Here is a 22,514-nt window from a genome sequence, read left to right as displayed (position 1 = left end):
AATGTGGAGCCATCTGAGTAGGACATTTTCCAATGGCAGTGAATCTCATATGCTGGTTAATATCATCTTCAGTGACATATAAAAAGCAACAACTTGATTTTTCCTCAGAAAGCTAGATTTTTATTAAATATAAAGGATTATCTTTTATTCCAAGATTGTCCCTCATACTTATTGATGATTTAAATTGAATTTTGCTCTTTTTTTTAATGAAACATTCATGACCAGGTACTGTGAATCTGTACCCTTATAATGTGAAATACTTGAGACAACATATGTTTCAGAATTTAGGTTCATTTTGGATTCTGGAAAGGTAATAAAGTCCATGTATCCTATATTACATAACAGCCACAGCAGGGTCTGAGAGGACACTCCCTAATCAATTACAGTAATGTTTCTGCAGTGAAACATAAGAATATTTATTCTACATGATAGAATAAGCGGGTGAATAGCCTCATGTCAGTTTAGGTCAGGCTTTAATGCCAGATGAGGATGGTTAGTTGAGATGTTGATGACAAATGAGTTACAGACAAGAATAAAAAGGCATGTTTGATTTTCAAATGTTTGGATTTTGCAATTGTGGATGAGAGGTTGCCTTTTAAAATGTTCTTAGTTTGAAAAATTAAGTTGGCTACCCTGTACAGGACAACAAGATGTTTTTTGAAATTTCACTGGTCCACAAAATCTGAAAGCATAGGAAACACTCCTTGAAAGCTATTGAAGTGAGTGTAGCTATACTTTTATATTCATCCCTAGCCAATAATAATTTCCCTTTCCATTTTGTTTGCAAGGAAATACATCATCAGTTATAATCTTTGAATGTTGGAAGATTCCCAAACATGCTTTTTTAATTGAAATAATCAAATTTATCTTGTGGCAATTTTCAGAGATTAGGGCAGGATAGGTTGCAGTCTAAACCCATCTACAATGTCAAATGATGGGTTAGGATTTTCCTAAAGGAATGGGTTCTAACCAGAAAGGTCTTCTTGGTTGTATTTGTTTGGATTAAATAGAATTGTGAACATAAGACTTGAGGTTGGTCTGTGTTGGGTAAGGGCACAAATATCTATGTGAATTTAGGTTAACTTTGTCATTTGTAGTTTATGTGCCTATTCATCAAATGGAGCTAATAGTTCTCACCCAACAAGTACAAAATGAGTTAGCAGTCACAAAAGTACTTGGATGAGGAGGACACTTTAACATGTCAAATGGCTGTTTTGAGAAATAATTTATATAGTATGAAGCAACAAAATAAAAATAACACAGATATACAATTCTTATCTTAGCAAATTTGTCCAGAAAGTAGACTTCGTACTTTATCCTAGCTAGGCTATAATTAACTATTGCTTAAAAACTCTATTTTTCTTAGCCATTGTGTCAGTTATTTATAGAGTTCTAAATTTAAAATCTACTAAAATCTAAATTTAAAATCTACTACACAGGTACTTTATCCTAGCTAGGCTATAATTAACTCTTGCTTAAAAACTATATTTTTCTTAGCCATTATTTCAGTTATTTATAGTATTCTAAATTTAAAATCACCTTTTTGCCTGCTTTGTGAAATGTACCTGCCTGATCTCAATTTCCTTCTTGGGAAAGTAGAGATAAAAAAGATAATAAATTAATTAAATCAAGTACATTAAAGTGCACCATGTAAAATAAGGTGACATTACTTGTGTTTGTTAAATGTTTTTTCCCTTCTATATGTTTAATTTTTTAAAATATTTATTTTTTAGTTGTAGTTACACACAATACCTTTATTTTATTTATTTACTTATATGTGGTGCTGAGGATTGGACCCAGGGCCTTGCAATGCTACGCGCATGCTGTACCACTGAGCCACAATCCCAGCCCTAAATTTTAAATTATATATAAAACCATTTGAGAAATCTGTCCTGTAGACTAAAATAAAACTTAGGTATTTTAACAACAAAACTACACTAGAACACTATACATGACAGCCTTTCTATGAATGGCATTGAACTGGCAGAAGGCAGTTGGACATACTGTTACATACTGAGTGTTCAATAAATATAACCTGGATAGATGAAAAGTAGGGAGGAAAGAAAAGAGAGAGAGATGCTAGCCTTTGGGCTTAGGTTCCTTATATCTTGCCAAGGGCCAATGTCTCGGCTTGGCACCAGAATCACGAGCCACCACACAGCTTTGTAGGTTCAAACAGCAATTCTTTATTCCCGCTCTCACACCGCCTCCACACAGGTCCAGGGACAATCGCGTTCTCCCATCTCTTGCACAATTCACCTACTCCACGAGGCTATCTCCAAATCCCATTTTAATCTCACGAGAACTCAACGGGAACAAGCAGCAGGAACACCCTAATCCCAGCAATAATCTTCAACTTCCAACTTCCCTAAAACCCATTATCTTAAACTAGCAACGCCTTAAACTCAAGGAGCCGGTTACTTCCTCAAACCTGATCAGCTCTAAACCCGGATCCGCAAGGTCACCTTATTAAAGCATGCATGCAATGTCCCATCGAATGTCCTCTAAGCAGCATGGGGTACGCTTGGCAAGGAAATTTCGATGCGTCATTCCTACTTGATAATGGCCCTCAGCAATATCTCTTCTCCATATCATGGCTACCATTCTTAAATGAAATGCAAAAACTAATTCCTTACAAAATCTACAGCATGGGAACTGAGAATTAATGGATTTGAAAGCTCTCTGGGGAAACATAAAAATTTTCTAAAATTATCATGGTGGATATTGGCACAATTCAGTAAATTTACTAAAAAACATTGAATTGTATACTTTTCCAGGTGAATTTTATGATATATATTATAATCCAATAAATCTATTTTTTAAAATTCAAATTACATTTTATTTTAAAAGCTTTGAGGTTCCTTCAGAGGTACATATAACTTAATAAAACATATTTACATATAAATATATGTAATTATCAGATGAGGCTGAATGTGCTGGTGCTATAGTAGGGGAATAAAACAGGATACAGCAGACCCAACAACTGGAGCTTAATCCAGAAGATTCATGAATTCCAAGGCAAGCCAGGTGATTTTGCAGGATCTAAGCTGCCATTTCTTAAATGGCTGTGACTTAAATGGATCTGATACTAGGCAGTTTACATATATTATCAAATTTAACTTTACATTTCTTTTTTTTTTTTTTTGGTACCAGGTTATTAAACCTAGGAGTGCTTAAACACTGAGCCACATCCCCAGCTCTTTTTAAAATACTTTATTTACGAAGATAATCTCATTAAGTTGCTAAGGGCCTCATTAATTTGCTGAGACTGTCTTTGAACTCAAGATCTTCATGCCTAGGCCTCTTGAGCCCTGAGGATTACAGGTGTGTACCACCGCACCTCACTATGTATATTATTAAATTATTTTAATATGTCGTGGATTGATTTTCAAAATACTTTGAGAACAGGTTTATATTCAGATATTTTGATCTTTAATTGAAACTCACTCCTGTTAGTTGTGTGTGCCAGTGACGGTAAAGTCTTCAGATAGAAAATTGTTTTTTATACAGTTTCTTAGGCATATCCTATTTTTGTATACAATAATGGACACTTGCACTTGGAAACACCATTAAATATGTTTTACCTCAGAATTAGGATAAATAGAAGGATGATATGATAATCTCCATATTAAAAAAGGAAGATGATTTGTTCACCAATTAATTGGGTTTAAAATATTCTAGGGATTGACATACTTGTTCGCATATAGGAATAAATATATCATACTGTTTAAATCGGAGATTATTACTCTTCAAATCCAAAGTATCCTATGAAATCACAGGATGAGTGCATCACCCAGTGGAAGATGTTGTTAAGTGCAAGTGATTGTGAGCCCTCCCAATGGTACTTGTCTTTCCAGCTGGGATTCTATAAGATGCTCCCCAAAGACACTTAACTTTTCTCTTGGGAAGTTAAGAGGAATAGACCTCCATATTTATTTCCAATTTTTATGAGGAGTCCATACTTTTTCCATTTGAAGAAGAGGTGGAAACTTCCTCTTTCTTTGGCAATAAAATGGGTGAGGATAGCTTATGCAGCTTTAAAAAATAGCCCCTCTTATATCAGCATTTTCTGAAGTGTGGTATACATATTACTAGAAGTAGACAAACACACATAATTTAAATTTGCTTCTTATTTTGATGCTTATTAAAAAAGACAATGCCTTGGTTGTACCATACTTATCATTATATAAATGTTATTGGTGAAGTTAAGACTAGAGCAGGTGTCAACACCCTATCCAGACCAAGTGATGAATTACTGATGCAGTGCTCAGGTATGCCTGAAAAAGTGTTGCTACATTTAAAATATATATATATATATATATATATATATATTTATATATATATATATATATATATATATATATATCTGTTGTTGTATATAACTTTATTTTATTTATTTTTCTATGTGGTGCCTCACACATGCCAGGAAATCACTAAGCCACTGAGACACAACCCAAGCCCTGTTACTGCATTTTTATAGGGTACAGAAAATCTTATTTTCATAAAATGGTAATAATTAAATATACAACATTTACACACAATTGTGAACTGGAATCAAACCTGTGCTCTGTTTTTTCTTCCTATTTTATTGTTCAAGTCAACATGAATCAATAGGTAAAAATGGAATTTTTTAAATATAAAGGGATAATCTGTGAGCAAAATGTTAATACAAGGGAATGATTGTGATGAAATCAATTATGTATTTTTAGATATTGAGACCAAATTTAGTAATTGCTTGGATCATCTACTACTTTATAGAGTGACCAGCTGTAAAGAACACTATTATCCCACAAATATGATAAAAACATATTTGAATTTCGTTTTTTTCATAAGCATATTGAGAATGAACCTATTACCTTGTATGCCATAAGTTTAGGGACATGCATTTGGTGTGATTCTTTTTTAACCACAAGTGTTATTTTGAAACAAACACACACAAAAAATGCTGCACACAAAAAATATATTAAAAAGATTCCTCAAAAATTTCAACATAGAATTAATCATATAATCTGGATATTCCACTCCTAGATACATACCAAAAGAATTGAAAATTGATAACTAAACAAATCTACAACTATGTAGAACTGTGTACCAGGGTAGCACTATTCACAATAGCCAAAGGGTATACAGGGGAGAATGGGGATCAGTTTTCTCTTGGGGTGGTGAAAATTTTTTGTAACAAGATACAAGGCATGGACAGGTTGGGCTGCTGCAGCTGCAGCTGTGGGAGTCGGGCGCTTCGTGTAAAAGGTCCCAGATGCATCTGCGGTTCCAGCCCCGCCACCCTCAGCCTCTCCCACCCTAGTCTCCGGGCTGGGTTCTGAGGGAAAGAGAAGGCGCTAGCCTCTGGAGCCCCTTGGACACCCCTGGCAGCCTCCGACACCGCCCTCCTTCCCTTCACTGAGGCTGGCCTCCTCAGGGCTAGGCTACTCTTCAGGAAGGCGGCTGTGTGCTATGGAGAGTCCTGCTGCCCTCCAGCCTTGCTCCTTTGCCTGCCCCTGCAGGGGCCCGCCCTTCTGCTCGCCTTCTTCATCAGCTGGTTGGAGCAGCGTGGTCCAGGAGGTCTCTGGGATGAGAAAGTGGTAGCTCCTCTGGCTCCATGATGTCCATGGGTGGACACTTTGAAAATCTGCTGAGGAAATTCAAGCTGGTGTTCCTAGGAGAGCAGAGCGTTGGAAAAACGTCCCTGATCACCAGATTCATGAATGACAGTTTTGACAACACTTATCAGGCAACAATTGGCATTGACTTTTTATCAAAAATCATGTACTTGGAGGATCCAACAGTATGATTGCAGTTATGGGACACAGCAGGTCAAGAGCGGTTCAGGACCTTGATTCCTAGCTACATTCGTGACTCCACTCTGGCAGTTGTTGTTTATGATATGACAAAAGTTAACTCATTCCAGCAAATACAAAATGGATTGATGATGTCAGAACAGAAAGAGGAAGTGATGTTATCACCATGCTAGTAGGAAATAAAACATCTTGCTGACAAGAGGCAAGTTTCAATTGAGGAAGGAGAGAGGGAAGCCAAAGAGCTGAATGTTATGTTCATTGAAACCAGAGCAGAAGCAGGATACAATGTAAAGCAGCTCTTCCGACGTGTCCAGCGGCTTTGCCTGGGATGGAAAGCACACAGGACAGAAGCAGAGAAGATATGATTGATATTAAACTGGAAAAGCCTCAGGAGCATCCAGTCAGTGAAGGAAGCTGTTCCTGCTAATCCCTCATGGCATCTTCAACCCTTCTCCAGAAGCTCACTGCTTTGGCCTTCTTTACTCTCATTGATTGCAGTGTGAATATTGGCTTGAACCTTTTCCCTTTAGTAATAACGTATTGCAATTCATCATTGCTGCCTATATCGTGGACATGATTCATTAGCTTCACATGCACAAAAAAGTCAGTGTCTTTATTATTTATATTTTACAAAGAACCAAAAGATTCCAGCATATTCCAGTGATAACCTTAAATATCAGATACATTTTCTTAACATTTTTCTTTTTTAATGTTATGATAATGTACTTTAAAATGATGGAAATCTCAACAATATGAGCATGGCTTGGTTAAGGAGCAATATGTTCTCAGCAGCATTTACACTACCTACTTGATCTTTCCCTGATTTTCTTAACTTTCTCTTATCTGCATTCCCTATTCTCATCCTCTCACAAAACCAACAGGAGGTGGTAATGCAGCAAACCCATTGGAATTATCCTTCAATTTTACAGATAGCCACTTGCTTTAGGCCAAGATGTCCAAAATTATTCTTGAGCACAGATATAAATTACTTAGACCTTCTTTGAGGTCAAAACATGGTGGACAATGCTTAAATGAGGAAAGGGTTCTGGTATATGCTCAAAATTAATCCTAATGAACATACTGAGTACTTATAAGTAGATGAGCATAAAATTTATTTCTGACCAAGACAAATGACTTTTTCACATGTACTTTATTAGACTCTGGGAGAAAAAAAAATAACCTAGTGCTTCAGAACAGGTTTTTATTTTTTTTTTTATTGGTTGTTCAAAACATTACAAAGCTTTTGACAACAGGTTTTTAATGTTTAATTATTCATCATAAAATCAGTTCTAATTAACTCTTTCTCTCAAGTTTTTAAAATTGTTGATATAGCTATTGTTTGTTTTAAAACAAAAAACTATACCACCACCCTTTTAAGCAACAGATTTTGCTTGTATTTTCTTTCTTTTAAAAAATGCTATGCAGGCAAGGCATTGTGAAAATCAAATTCCTTTAAGAAACAGTGGAAGTATTAAATTTGATGACTTGATCAAAATTATGAAAAATAGAGATAATAATACCTAAAGCTTACCCACAAAACCCTCACAGAATAGCAAATACCCTACTCTGAACATTTTAAGTAAAAATTAAAATGAAAATAATTTTTTGTAAGCTCCTAGAGGTAGATAAGAACATTGAAAAGGGAAAGGAGAGAATGGAAATAAAAGTCAATATTATGCAGATTTATCCTTTATTTTTTAGCGTTTTTTAAAAATGTTGGGTCTTTCAAGCTGGTTTTGCTTTTTATTAGATCTGTATTGTTTGGTTAATTAACTAGTGATTTAGTTTTATATTTAAGCTACCATTAATCTTTTTTTCTTTGGTGATATTTATTTCTTTGACTTTTTTTAGATTTGAATTTTTAGATAATTTGGTGAGTCATTTAGAGCTTCATCACCATGGCAATATGCATTTTTCTTAAAACACTGCAAACAAATATACTAGGAGTGCACCCTTTTAATCTTTACTAGTTACTGTGAGATTGCTGTGTAAGTTAATAAACACATATGTAAATACATTGTTTGCAGGAAAAAAATTTCTGAGCTAAAGCTCATGAAAAGCCTGCTGAATTTATGTTGTAAGCATTACTTAACACAGTATAAAGAAAAAAAGACAACAAAATAACTTCATACTTCCTTGTCTCCTCATTGCTACAAAACCCTTAACTCAGAAAACCTTGCTCCCCTCTATTCCTCTTCCTCATTCACTTCTCATTTATTGTCACCTTGTAATATTCAGAGAGAACTTGGATTATGGATCTGAATAGAGAAATGTTTTCAGGTGATCATTAGCCCACATACCTGTAACTTATACTCAAAGATGAGATGCAGTTGTAAAGTGCTTTTATAATAGAATGTTATTGCTAAAAGAAAAAAAAAAGATAGAAGGCATGATTCCATAACATTCTGAATGCACTAGATGCCCTGAATTTGAATTATTCATTTTAAAACCATAAATTTTATGTCATGAGAATTTTACCTCAATTAAAAAAATGCAAAGATCTATCTATCCTGTAGTGTGGTATGTTTAATAAATAGAATGATGTTAGGGTATGTATAAGCATTACTTGATTTAGGAATTACATATCTATTTCATGTATTTTTTATGGTAAATCATATTAACTTTCTACTTTTAGGAATATAAATTTTTTTAAGATGAATTTTAAGTTTAAAAGGATTAATATAAAATAAAGAAATAATAAAGTACTACAGATGACAAATGAAGACAATTAAGAGATGAGTGAAAACAGTAGAAACTTCAAGAAATACTGTATTTTATGTTCAAGCCAATTAATTTTTAATGAGAAAATATTGAGTACTAATTGTTGTTCATCAAAGTTGAACAAAATTTGTTTCTTTCCATCAGGAATTTCATCTAATAAAGATGATAAACTATATTCATAGATAATTTTAGGCAGAGGCTAAATGTGCTAAGTGCTCAGACAGACTGAGATCAAGATCAGGAACCTGTTTGGTTACCAGTACCATTCAAGAAAATGAATGGAGAGAGAGGGGGATAGAGAGAGAGAGAGAGAGAGAGAGAGAGAGAGAGAGAGAGAGAGAGAGAGAGAGAGAGAGAGAAATGAACTAAAGCCAAAGATAGCAACTTAGTTTAGGCATTGTTGGTTGGTAGAAGGGATATTGATGGGACACTATTTTAGAGAACAATTTTCCTTCAAAGTTAGAGATGAGGAGCTGCAGTAATTAGCAAATGCACAAGCAGTGTATTTAAGTTCTATGCACTGTATTACTTTCTGTCTGTACTTTTTCTCTCTCAGTAACCTGACAGTTATCTGGGTTCCCTGTCCTTGATGATAGTATGTTAAAGCACTTAAGAATGTGGGCTCTGAAGCTCAATTGCCTTGGTTCAAATTTCAGTTCCTTTAGTTATATGTCATGTAAAGTTAGTAACATCACTTGCTTTTACTATCTTAGTTTTCCAACTTGTAAAATGAGAATACTATTATTATCTACATTACAAATTTGCAGTAAGGATTAAATCAAATGATTAAGTGGATAAAGCATTTTTTTTTATTATGGTGCTGGGAATCAGATCCAAGACCTGGTGTATAACAGGTAAATTCTTCATTACTGAGCTTCATTATCCCAGCCTTGACAAAGTGCTTTTAACATTGATTTGAACTTAGTAAGTGATGAATAAATGATAGCCATTATCATTATTTTTGGTCTATTAGTCCTGTACTGTCTACCTCCTAAAAATATTTTTGAATGTCCCTCAATACCACTGCCTTAGTTTAAGACCTAATGTAGTCACAGTTGCAATTTTACCCTAACTACTTGCTTCATCTCATCGAAATTCAGAGGGCTAACAACTTCTTGATACACTTTTGCTTAGTCTCATATATTCAACTCAGGTGACATCTTTTGAAACTTTCCCCAATCCTGTACTACCCTAGTCCAGTTAGAGCCATCCACCTGCATTTATGTCACCTTGAGAATACCCCAGTTATAGCACATCTCATGGTCCTGTGACTACTTGATGATCCTTAGGCTATGAAACCTTGAAAGCTGCTGGTACAAAGTATATACTTATTGAATGCTTAAGTAGATGAATGGATGATTTCTGCCTGTGGACTGCTGGCTCACAGTCTATACTCAGAAAGTTAAGGTGAACACACTGAAGAATAAATAACTATGAACATTGTGTGGTAAGTGCTGTAAGAGTTCAGGGAAAAAGGAGTATTTGGTGAGTGTTGGAGTAATATAATTAGGCCTCAAAAAGGTAGGGCTTGATTTGGAATTGAAGAAAAATTAAAACTTGTGTGAAAAGAAGGGCAACCACAATCTGTGCAAGGGAGATATTTTATGAGTTCAATGGATGGTGACATAAAAAACATGTAACATTTGCAAAACAGAAGACACCAGTCTAACTAGGGTGTTTGGGTAGGAGTTATATGTTGAAAATGACAAGTAGGTCCCATACACAATGTGTGTTCTAAGGATATGTTTTCAAATTATTAGGACTTTAGAGATTATATACATGATAATGAGATTTCTGAGCCAGCCTAAGATACTGTAATTAACCTACTTAAGTAGTCAAAGTGGCCTAGGACAGCACTGGCCTGCGCTCTGGGGCCTGTAGAAGCAGAGGGTCAGAAAAGTTGTGGTGGATTTGGGACAAGAAGATAAAGTGATAGAGGAAGTCAAGCTTTGTATTTAGCCTATGGCCCTCTCTACACCACTTTTTACATGTCAGTTTCTTGGTTCTACAGCTCAGTTTCTCTATCATATCCCAAGACTTCTGTGCTGCTAACTACCTTGAAAAAAGCAGTAGAGTTGAGGGTGCTGGGTCTCATCTCCAGCCTTTCCCACTCCCTCAGGGTAACAGCTCTTTGCTATTTAAAGAGACTTGATTGAATTCATTCAGGACAATGTGACAATGACTGATAGCTACCTCATTCTGGCAGCTGTATTTCCTATAATTTTAACAGCCTACTCCTTAGCTCAGCTCAAATGAACTTGTAATTGCTGGAATTTTTGACTGTAGTACAGACCAATAATGGGGTGGGATAAGGGTTGAAGAAAGAGAGTTCCACTGTGTAAGATATTTTCATAAGGGAAACCTTGGCTAAAAGATTTTCATAGTTCCCTTTCTTCTTCACCTCCCTCCCCCAACTTGTTCTTGTGTATTTTTCTCCACAGAGTTGCAAGTTGTGTAGTTTTTTTCATAGGTTCACAGCAGTTCTTGGTAAGTATTGTTATTCATTTGTGCACAAATCTGGGACAGCCTGTAATGGAAAATAGGGTTCATTACAAAGGCAGAAGCTACAGTTAAGGGGTCCTTGAAAGTGGAGCCTACAAAATACATCTACACAAATAAGTAGAGAAGGTTTTTGAGTAGAATATTGAGATAATGAAAGCAATAAAGAAAGCACAATTAATTCTAAATTTTGGATTATAAATGATGGGGTGTCTACTTGAATCTTGGCTTGTAATGATTAATACAAAATCTTATTTGTACCTGCTGTTTTTTATTTTACTTTTTATTAAAACTGTTAATGTCCAGTTCCCTAGTCATCTGACTTTTCTCTGAACAGACATCCTTTAAGATTAACGCTCTTTGAGGCTTTTGTGTTCTTGTATTCCCAAGTAGCCCAAAGATCTTATACATTGTTTCTATATTTCAAAATTCAAATCCAATGTTAGCAAAACACCAAGACTACTTTATAAAACAACATTTTTCTTTTTAGTAAAAGTCTCCAGCCTTTTTAACTGTCCCCCAGAACACAACAGAGATAGAAGTTAATTATCTGCATCTGTTAGCCCACACAGCTGCAGGAGATTCTGCCCTCCTCCCCAAGCTATGCATGGTAAACCATATTGCAAATAGACTTTTTCCCTGTTGCTTTCTTCTTTATAATGTTCATTATGTTAATACCTTTGATGTTTCTACCCTCCATGTCTGCAGAAAGGAAGAGGCAAGGTAGTGGGGGAGATAGACATATCAGACACTTTCTTAAGCCTAAATTATAATGCTGTAATTGGAACAGGATTCATAGGCTTTAATCAAATGTATATATTTTCCTACATATTGAAAGTTAAAGAGTCATTAATATTAGACGCTGGGGCATCTCATTTGCATACTTTACTCTTGACAGCTTGCCATACCATTTGTGTTACTGGGTATTGGTGATGGGCAGTGAGTTTCTTGGTGGAATTTGCTATTTTATTTTCTTGTTCACATCTAATGGAGCAGTTATTGTCAAAATTGGATTTTGTGGTTTAGTCTTTAATCACCACAGGTTGCAGCCATAATTCAATGAGACCTAATAATCCAAACAGTACACTTTCATCTTTTTCAATTTCCAGTCTGTATAAATGACTAGTTTTAGGGGATAATATTTTATTGTGTATTATTCACTGGTCTAGCTGCTGAAAAACCAATTAAATGCATTTTTTACTTTCTAGCATTAACAATACTATTTCGACTTAGAAAACTAATTACTGACATTTCCTTTTTTTGTCTGAGCTAAGTGTTTACCTTGCTCAGTTCAGTTCAGCAGTCACTTATTGAACAAGCCACACACACCCTACATTCATTGATCATAAAGTTGTTGTATATCTGTTATGCTGGGCACCCTGCCAGGAACACACAGGCTCTATCAAGCAAAGAGCAAGTGGAACTATTTAAGAATATTGTTTGCAATTTTAATATTTTATTTATTTTTATGTTTCATATCTTAGTTTTATAAAGTAAGAATTTCTTTTAAATTTTCATTAGAAAAGTAAGCATAGGCATGGAGGAAGAAAGAACCTCTCTCTGCTGCCTTGATTTCACCAAAATTTCCTCCTATTGGGTTATTATGTGATAGGCACTGAGTTAGGTATCATATCAATGTGGGATTTAATTCATGAACTTATCTTGTGAAAAAATGGGGAAACCCCTAAATAGCAATGTCCCCAAACCTACAAGATTAGAAATTCCTCATGCTTCTAACATTAAAGAAATTGGCATGCCCACATTTTACCTTTGTATTGTTTTTTGTTAGAGTTTATTTTATGTTCACTTAAAGTGATTAAAGCTTAAGTAATTACTGATGTGAAAGCATAAAGGTATAGCTAAGACATTGCATCAGAAAACTTTAATGTTTAACATGAGATTTTTAAAAAATTCTACTTATCTGAAACCTGATTTCTTTTGTGTAATAGCTTAAAATCTGATGATTGATGGTGGTGATGGGTTGTATATGGAATTGTTCTTCTACAGTATTTTTGATGAATTTGAAACATTTGGAATTAACATATTGGTCAGAAAATGAATCTTTCAATCAAGACTTTTATACTGTAGTTGTATGTCAATACTAATAAGTTTGATGTTGTATCTTTTCATTTCTGTCATTTGAGTTCTGAAGTATAAGTTCAAATTCTTTTTTTTTTTGTTTTTTTTCATCTTTTAATAAGTTTTATTTAAGATTGATCCCAGAATCCTAACATAACAACTGTTAAATATACAAGCATCAATTAATTTGGAATACCTATTAGAATCACTGGAACACATTTAGTTGGGCCCTTTTACTCTTCCACACAGCACATTCACATGGACAGACTAAGGAAAAGGAGATGAAATTTAAATCAGCATTTTTTTCTTTATTATACTTTTCCAAAATAAAAAATAAAGTACGTTGGAACCTTTTATTATTGTACTTGTCCATGACTGTCTCTTAACTAGGTACCTTTAGAAACTGCCAAATAACTTCTGATCATTAAGTATTAATTTCGTCTTCTCTGTAGGCTTTAACACTATTTACATCACACTTTTGTATATTCTAGCCATCTTTGTTAGTGGTCATTTCATTTAAATTTTTTGGCTAATATCCATTTGTAGCAATGTTTCAAGTGCTTGCCACATACATTTTATTAGGCAAAACTGATTCTATTTCCCATAGTACAATGAAATGGGACTGTCAAGAAAAAAAAAGTAACTCAGTACATATTAGATGCTTTTAGCTTTTTAGCCTGCAATCCCTGAGTAACTTTCAGTACTGCATATTATCAAGCAGAACATGCTCGTGATTATGCCATCACCAAGCATGGTGATTTTAACAGTGCAACACAGGAACCAAGCCTTTTTAAGACATTTTTCCAGAGGCTAGCCTCATCTGTCATTACCTCATCTCTTTCAACTACAGTATATTTTCTTGTACCCACAGATTAAGATGTTAAAAAGTCAAAACCCCATACCTCAAATGTATGCTGAATCCTGGAATGAAAAAGAAACCTTAGGTTTATATTCTAAGGAAATTAGGCTATTATAAAGTAATGCCTTAAGTTCCTTGCTCTAACAACTAAGTTATGCTAAAAGCTCACCTAACCAAGCAAGGATTACTGATGCCCTAACCTATCACTTATCTTCAGTGCTATTTTATCAACAATGGGAACTTCATAAGATACAAAGGGGTTTTATAATTAATTCAAGGTTAGCTTTATTAATATAATCCTTTCAATCTCCAACCTATATAGATCTAAATAAATAAGTTCCTAGAGAAATGAGTCAAACTTAAATCACCTTATATTTTTAGCTAAAGAGCAAAGATGTGAAAATGTTCTTAATGTTAAGTGCCAAACTTCTGTTATTTCCCACCTAAGTTCTTATTTCCCATGGTCCTGTTTTGCACAATCTCAGACTGATGTGTTAACACCAAATAAACTAGTATATACTTAGCAAAAAGATAGCTGGTGACCTCTAGCTTTAATGTTTGTCTACCCAATATTAAGGGATGAATATTACTTCAGAAAGTACTACAGTTCACTTCTAAGTTCTCAAAGGGCTTATTTTTAATACCAAGGTTAAAACAAAGGTGACTCCAGCACTAGTTTGATGCATAGTGTTTTTATGCTTCTCTTACAAAGGTACCTGTTAATAGTGTTAGTATTAAGCAAAAAAACCTGAGTATTAAAAAGTTAAAAAAAAAAAAGCGGTAGCCTGGCTAAATCTATTTTTTTTAAATATAAAAACTTGGGAGGAATGACAACTATGCCTCTCCCCAATCCAAGCTAAAAGTCATCCACATATGAAGAGTACTGTAGTTCTACTGAACATTTTAGGTAAATTTAGGCAATTCATAATTTAATTAGTTTTTATTGCCAATAGAAAATACTAACAGTTCCTTTATAATTTATGCTTAGGTGAGTTCCAGTGCATAGGTATTATAATGTATTGCCAACCCTTAACATATATACCCTTGCTTTTATTACTAAAAACATTAAAACTTGGTTTAAGTTTTTCAAGATCTGCCTCAATCAATCTCAGTTGCAGAATTATGGACTTTTTAGACTCAAACCGTCTCAAAAACTTTAGAGGAAAGAAAAAACTCCAGAAACAATATAGCATTATCTTCCCAGAGAAAACATCTGATAGGAGACTAGGGAGTGACTAATTGAATTATTCTTGGGTACAAGTTTCATTCTCTCTCTTTTTAGAAAACAATATTTTAGTTATATATGGGAAGGAAATTATGGAAAAGTTGTTTAAAGCTCATTTTAGTTTTGACCAAAAAAAATTTCTCAGTTCTACAATTTACAGACAATGTTATCCAATTCACCTAACTGAACACATTTTTAAAGTTTATCCATGAATATAAAATACCCAGATGAAAAAAATTCTCAAAATACTTCTAGCTACGTTTCTTTAAAAAAAAAATGCTTTCAAATTTTTTAAGACTGCTCCCTTGTATTTGCTGTTGAAATCTTCCATTATAGGATTTTATTTTGCTGTCTGGACACAAGGCCACTAAGGGTGTAAGTTGGTCACTGCCCTTGTAAAGGTCAGAGCCAGAGCCCTTCAAAGGCTAGACAAAATTATATACCAAGGAAATCTATGCTGACAGTTATTTTCTATCTTGCATTATTGGTTTTTCTTTTTCCCTATAAATGTCTATATTTATGTTAACATTTTTTTTAAGGGTTCTGGGATGGAACCTAGGACCCTGCACATGTAAGACAAGTGCTCTATTTAACTGAGCTGTTTCCCCACCCCCCGCATTTTTGGCTCAACACATTACATTCTAAGAGCTGCAAAACTTGCTACATAAAAGCACTCCTTGAACCAAAAGTAAGGTCAAGCTTTCCCCCAAGTCAGGATTTGTTCAGAACTAAGTGTTGTTTGAGGTTTTTTATTTTTTGTATTGCCATGGATTGGGGGCAGGAACTAGGAGGGGTGAAGGACAAAGTCTTATATCTGCCAAAACTTGACATTTTTTGAAATTAACTTACCTATTTTCCTCCCCTTTGCTTGTTTAGTTGGTACATCCCCTTTTCTAAATTTAACTACTAAGATTATTTTTCACACAAGTATAAACAACCCTAATCATGAAACTGCTTCTTAGAAGTTTAACACATATCCAGACAGCATTTTTTTCTCCCATCTGTCCCCACTCCTTGCTAATCTGGGAGCTATGGTGGCCTGCCTAGTATTATCTGACCATTTTTTCCTGCTGCGGTTATTAATTTAGGCAATTTAACTACAAGGTATACTTAAGACTTTTTGAAAGGCATAAATAAACTGTAGGACACCTAAACTGATGAGCATTAAAGTTGGAACCTTCCTCATTGATTAAGTATATGAAATCTTCCTTCACAATGTATATTGAAAAGTTAACTCATGCCAGTGATTGCTAGCAGTAATTGCTAAACATACAAAAACCTACTTCATATTGTTAAAATATCTCTATTGTGATCAAATCTTCATCCCAAAAGTTTCAAGTGAACCTACATCACCATCAAAAAACTAACTTGTACCAAAAAAATTCCTAGGAGTATGAAATGAAGTTTAAAAATCTGATTTTACAGTAGCTAAAATAAAATCATAAACACTCAAATATAGCAAACATGAACTTACCAGAAACAGCCTAAAACACAAAAATAAAACTACACTGAAGTCAAATTTTAGTTCTACAGTTTGACTCCTGATTCCTCGCTTCACAGTGAGGGTCCTTTAGAAGATTAAGTGTTCTGTGCAAACCCAATAAAATTACAATTAGGGGATCTAATGTTATCACATAGCTACAGTTAAGTTAGCAGTGTTGTGTAGTAGTGAAATCAACAACTGGCTTACATGATGGCTTCTAAAAGCATCTGTTCCTGGAGTTTCAGGTATCATAAATATGTATATAAAATTATCAGTTGAGGACAGCCATTAGCATTTCATAAAGATGATACAGTGAGCGTTAACTTCTCCCAGACAGTACCTTTTCCCCTCATTAAATGTTAAAAGCAGCCTGGGGGGGAGGAGAAAGGAAGAAATCAAACTTTACTTCATATTATCAATCAGTACACATTTAAATTTTTAAAACCTAAATGTTCCAAGTACAGAGTGAAGAATAAAGCTGTCCAGAAAGCACACACTTAAAATTTCTCCTCTTGGGAGTTGTATAAAGGGATTTTGAACCTTGATGGCGAGAATCCCAAAACACGAGTAAAATGAATTCTTTTTATTGCAAACAAACGTCTAAATTAATTTCTCCACCCACTTTCTTTAGAAAGAAAAAGAAATCAGCAGGCTAAGGAGATACCCATTCAAGAACTGACATGATTAAAAATTAAGATATAAATGGGTGACTCACAATTTCATTAGCTTACAAAGATGGTGGAGTTAACTACTACAAGCACACTACTTATACAGTATTTTGTGGGAGAAGGGTATACAGACATAGCTAACTTCATATAGATCCCATTAGACAACTGGATTTACAACAAGTTTTTTTTTAATAAGAAATGGGCAGAGCCAGCTTTCTTTTCAGAATCAAAATGCAGAACAAATGGAAAAATTATGGTATTTAACTTTCACAAGTTTGAGCCTCCACAAATAATGCAACCAAGTTTTATATTTTTAACAGCCCTTCTACATACACTCCATCTTCTCCATGTTGGTTCCAAGTTTTAGCTTCATTCCCAATTATGCCAATTCCATTGTCATTTAAATTGAAAAAGCCTTCCCAGTCTTTATTGGAAATTACTATTTAGCTTATCCCCTCCACTACTACCCAGCAAACTAGAGAGAGGATGGAGTGTAATATTGAGCAGTACAGAGTCTTAATGCAATTCATGAGGACCACTTAGTCCTTACATGAATCTGGTTGCTAACGTTTCTATTATATTGTGACAATGACTCCCGACTGTTATTCTCTGTTAGAAATAGGGGAGTAAATTCTTAATAAAAGACACCAGGTACAAAGCAACATTTTACTTTTGTTGTGATAAAAAAAAGTCACATTTTACAGATAAAATGTAGAACCCTGAAATACTGACACATTCTCTTATCGTGCACAATGCTGAGGTTCTCTTACGATTCACTTTAAAACTGCAATTAAAAATGTACAAAAAAGAAAAGAAAAATAATCAACCCACAAAGCTTCTAAAAAAGGAACCCACAGGCACTTCCTATTGTGGTATGTTTAAAAAGTTAGCCTACTAAAGAAAACAGTCGACTTCTTGTGAAGGTTTTGGAGAAATATGTATCAGTTCGTTTTATTTGGGTATTCAATAATATCCTTGGTGATAATGCTGACTCCATGGCTTCTGACCCCAGAATTGACCCTGCTGCCACTGGTTGAAGCCCTGAGATTGATTTTTATAGCCACAATTGTTTCCTCGTCCTCTGAAGTTCTGGTTATAGTTCCCTCTGTTGGGCATTCCACCTCTGTTGTAGTTCCCTCTGTTTGAGTAGCCACCTCGGCCAGGAAAAACAGGGCCACAAGGGTATGGATAGCCAATTCCACCACTTCCACCGCCACCACCACCTCTCTGTGGCATATTGCCCCGCCTATTATATCTACCACGATTCCCAGGAGCTCCCCCTCTGAAGTTTCCACCACACATATTGAATCCTCCATGTCCTCTATGGCCACCACCTCTGTTAAACTGGTTCTTGCCACTCTTGTTTTTATTGCTCTTCTTTGAGCCAGTGTTTTGTTTCTTTTCTGGAGGAAGTGCCTTTTTTCTTTCTTCCTTATACTGTTCCAGAAGTTTTAGAGCTTCTTCCTTCTGAAGTTCAAAATAGGTTATTTCATCAAAGCACTCGGCCACCTCTGGTAGAGTAAAGTTACCTTTCATTTTAAGGACTGCATGTTCTGGTAGATCTTTTCCCTCTACTTCTGCTTTCTTCTGTGTTCTCTGCTTGTAGTCTTCATCTTTTGGACAAACTACAACAGCTTTTCGTTGGAAACCTGCAAACAGGCACATTTTTCTCCACTGGGCAGCAGCAGATACATTTGTCTGATCCAGAATGAAATTTCGTTTCTTGCGGGCAGCAATCTCAATAAGCTTTCCAAGACACTGTGGGGCTCTCTGCAACAGTGTGTTCAGTTTTCCAGTATCTGCCATTTGTTTTTTAAAACCTGCCACTATCATTTTATCCATAATGGTATTTGTTCCAAGAATGTTGTATTTACCAGGATTTTCAGCTGCATGTTTAGTAACCCAGGTAGTTTTTCCAGCTCCTGGCAAGCCAATCATCATAACAACTTCACAATCTTTCTTCTCTTCAGGCCCCTTTGGTCCTCTAACTCGATCCTCTAGGGGGACATTCTGGATAAAAGTATAGTCTTCAGGTATTGGAAAATATGGCTTTTCCTTCTGACCAAAATTAAATTCAACTGCACAGTTATGGCAGAGAACATGCGGAAAGAGTGGTCGTCCAGCAAGAACTTCCTTACTAATTTTGAAGGCAGCGCCAAGATCTTGTCCATTCTTGGCATAGGAGAGCTCTACTTCATCGTTTTTAAAGTTAGCAAAACATGTAATAACATCATTTTCATCAAACTTCTCTCCATAATCTTCTGTCTCACAGTTGCATGTTTTAATTCCTTTCAGAGAATACCCATACGAAAATTCTTCTTCACCAAGCAACATTCCACTTGTAGTCAGTGACCAGCCAATTCGAACTTCATGAATGTCAATATCTTTTGTATATAAATGCCTTACAGGAATCTTCTCTGTAACCTTCATCTCAAAGCAGACTTTGCCTTTTGACACACCATAAGATGCCCTTCCTCCAGCCCAAAGAAAAGCAAAACTCTCCATAGTAAGAGAAGAAGCACTGAGGCGATCTCTTGATATTTTAAAATGTAGATCACAATTATAAGTATCAAGACAAACCACTGTGTCATCGAAGTGCTCATCTTCTTCTTCAACAGGTGGCTGAGGAGACTTGGCTCTGCTGTACTTGTTTTCTTCAATGTACTCAAAATATCCTCGGCCATGATCTTCTCAAGGTCTTTTAACACCTCTCTTTTTATCTCAGCCTTTCTGTTCTGTTTTGCCTTGTCCTCCCGCCTGCTGCTGGCCCTGCCTCGCCCCAGGCGGCGCCACCGTCACCGCGAACAGTGAGGTGGGGCCGCAGGTCTTCCCCGTGGCCTCCTTGGCGGCCCCGCGCTGCTGTGGGGGCTGTTGCTGCGGCGTCGCCGGCGGTTGAGGCTGCTGCTCCCCGTGCCCGTTCTCGTCGCCCGCGCCCTCCTCCTCGTCTCCCTCCTCCTCGTCTCCGAGCTCGTCCTCCCCTTCCTGGAAACCTTGATCGTCGCCGTTCTCCTCTTCCGAGGCCGCCTCCTCCTCCTCCATCGGGCCTGAGTCAGCCGCCCCCGCGGCCCCGTTCTCCTCCCCTAGCTCCATCTGGTCGCTGTCCAGCGCAGCAATCCCTTCTTCCTCCTCTTCCTCGTCCTCGTCGCCGCCGGCCGCGGCCTCCTGCTCGAGGCCTGCTCCCGAGCGCCCGGCGGAATCCCCCACCCAGGTCTAGGCTGCCGTTTTCGGGCTCCATGGCGGGGCGGCCGCCGGCCTCCTCGTCGTCCAGCGCGGCCTGGAGTCGATCCATGAGCTCGGCCTTGAGGCCCTTATCGGAAAGGCACCGCTTCTTGAGCTCCTCTTTCAGCTCTGACACCTTCAGCTTTTTAATATTAACAGGCGAGGAACTCATGGTGAGGGCCCTGATTCACCGACAGGTGCTGGTTCAACCTCGGCTCCGCTCCCTCGGCCACTGGTGGCGGCAGCTGCGGCTGGAGATGGGTTCCTGCTGCAGAGCGGACCCGCCTGGTTGTCGAACGGTGCCTAAATTCAAATTCCTGCAGATTATACTTTGAGCAGTTATTTATCTGAGAGGATGGAAAAATATTCTATTTTTATTATTTTAGAAATGTATATTAAGTAAAATATACTGAAATGCATTGAGAAGTCTATCCAAGATTTTTTAGAATTTTCCAATATCTTGTTAATTTCATAAAATGTAGTTTTAAAAACAAATTTTAGGAGATAAAACAAAACATTCTTTTAAAGTAGTATTCACAAACCTTTTCTTTTGGTGGAGGAAGGAGTCAAGGAAAGCTGGACATTTTTTTAAAAAAAAATTAGTGCAAGAAAAACTTTTGAGTAAAAAAAAATGAATATATATATATATATATATATATATATATATATATATATATATATTAACTGTGAGTGTTCACTTTAAAATATTTTCCAGTAAGAAAGATGCAGGATTTTTTCCTGCTTTAGGTTAACTGTGTTGTAAAAGTCTCGTGAGTTGCCATTATTAACTTAGTTTTTCTTTTATGTTAGATTCAGAAACACAGTGACATCTGTCAGGTTCTTTGAAAGGATTTTAGCTGCTGAGGAAGTGTGTTTATGCTTTCAGTCCAAAAGAAATGATTCCCTGGAAAGCACTGGAAAAAATGAGGATATTTCAGAATCATTTTCAGATTATTTTTCATAGTCCTTTTTGATGCTATAAGTTATTTTATCTGTTATAGGTGTTAAGCACTTTTTTATGAAGTAAAAAATTTAGACTATATTTGGAAAAAAATACCCAGCTATATCTGATTTTTAAAAGCTGTTTTATCAAAAGCATAAATTAAAAGTGGTGACAAGTTAGTTGAGCTGTCTCACATTATGTGAGAAAATAGCATATGCTGCAGGACTTTATGAATCATGCTGGTGAGAAATCACCAAGATTTACCAGAAGCAACTTTATCATAAACAAACTTCATTAAAATCAACAGATTCCAATTCATAAAGGTTATAAATGTTTCTAGTATTCATACTGTTCAAAAGATTCCAATCACAGCTCCAATTGCAGCTGATTTGTCACTTTTTAGGGATGGTCGAATATATGCCCATATTTTATTAATTCATACCGAGAGACTGCAGGGCCCCAGACCCAACGTTAAGAATTCTAACCCCCGCGCCCTCTAGAAAGTCCCCATGCATAAGCACTCCCCAGCCGCACAAAGCACTCCCCACAAGCACTCCCCAGCCGCACGTAGCACTCCCCGACTGCATGTAACACTCCAAACGCTATACAATGCCACCGCCAGATGTTCCATATAGATAATCCTGGGAAAGACAAGCCTGAGGAAATAGGGTAAAAACGGGAACAATAAGGACGGGATGTAATTTATGGGTTTCTTTTCTGAGAACATAAAGTGGAAAAAAAACAAGTTTACCCCCCAGGTGACCCCAGGACTGAATTCCGAGGAACCTATAGAATGGCTGTTGCTATGCTAAGCTGAAAACTGACCCCCGCTCCCTATAAAAACTCTGTACCCTGGAGCCTGGGTGTGCCAGTCACCGAAGCTCCCACCGAGGTTTTGCTGTGCACCCACGGGCACCTGTGTGAGAATAAATCCTCCTGCGGTTTGCATCCAGTGTCTTGCGTGGTCCATTCCAGGTTGGGGAATCTGGGGGTCTTTCAATACAAGCCACAAGTCCATAT

The 22,514-nt window shown here is 36.3% G+C and overlaps 2 pseudogenes; one reads left to right on the top strand and one right to left on the bottom strand.

The window, feature by feature from the left end:
- Positions 1-5,602: 5,602 nt before the first annotated feature.
- LOC144370180 (ras-related protein Rab-6A pseudogene) lies at positions 5,603-6,267 on the top strand (annotated as a pseudogene).
- Positions 6,268-17,232: 10,965 nt separating this feature from the next.
- Positions 17,233-20,738, bottom strand: LOC144369928 (heterogeneous nuclear ribonucleoprotein U pseudogene; annotated as a pseudogene).
- Positions 20,739-22,514: the final 1,776 nt, after the last annotated feature.

The sequence above is a fragment of the Ictidomys tridecemlineatus genome, chromosome 13 (assembly GCF_052094955.1).
Source record: "Ictidomys tridecemlineatus isolate mIctTri1 chromosome 13, mIctTri1.hap1, whole genome shotgun sequence".
Taxonomy (NCBI): domain Eukaryota; kingdom Metazoa; phylum Chordata; class Mammalia; order Rodentia; family Sciuridae; genus Ictidomys; species Ictidomys tridecemlineatus.
This window is presented reverse-complemented; position numbering and strand designations above follow the sequence as displayed.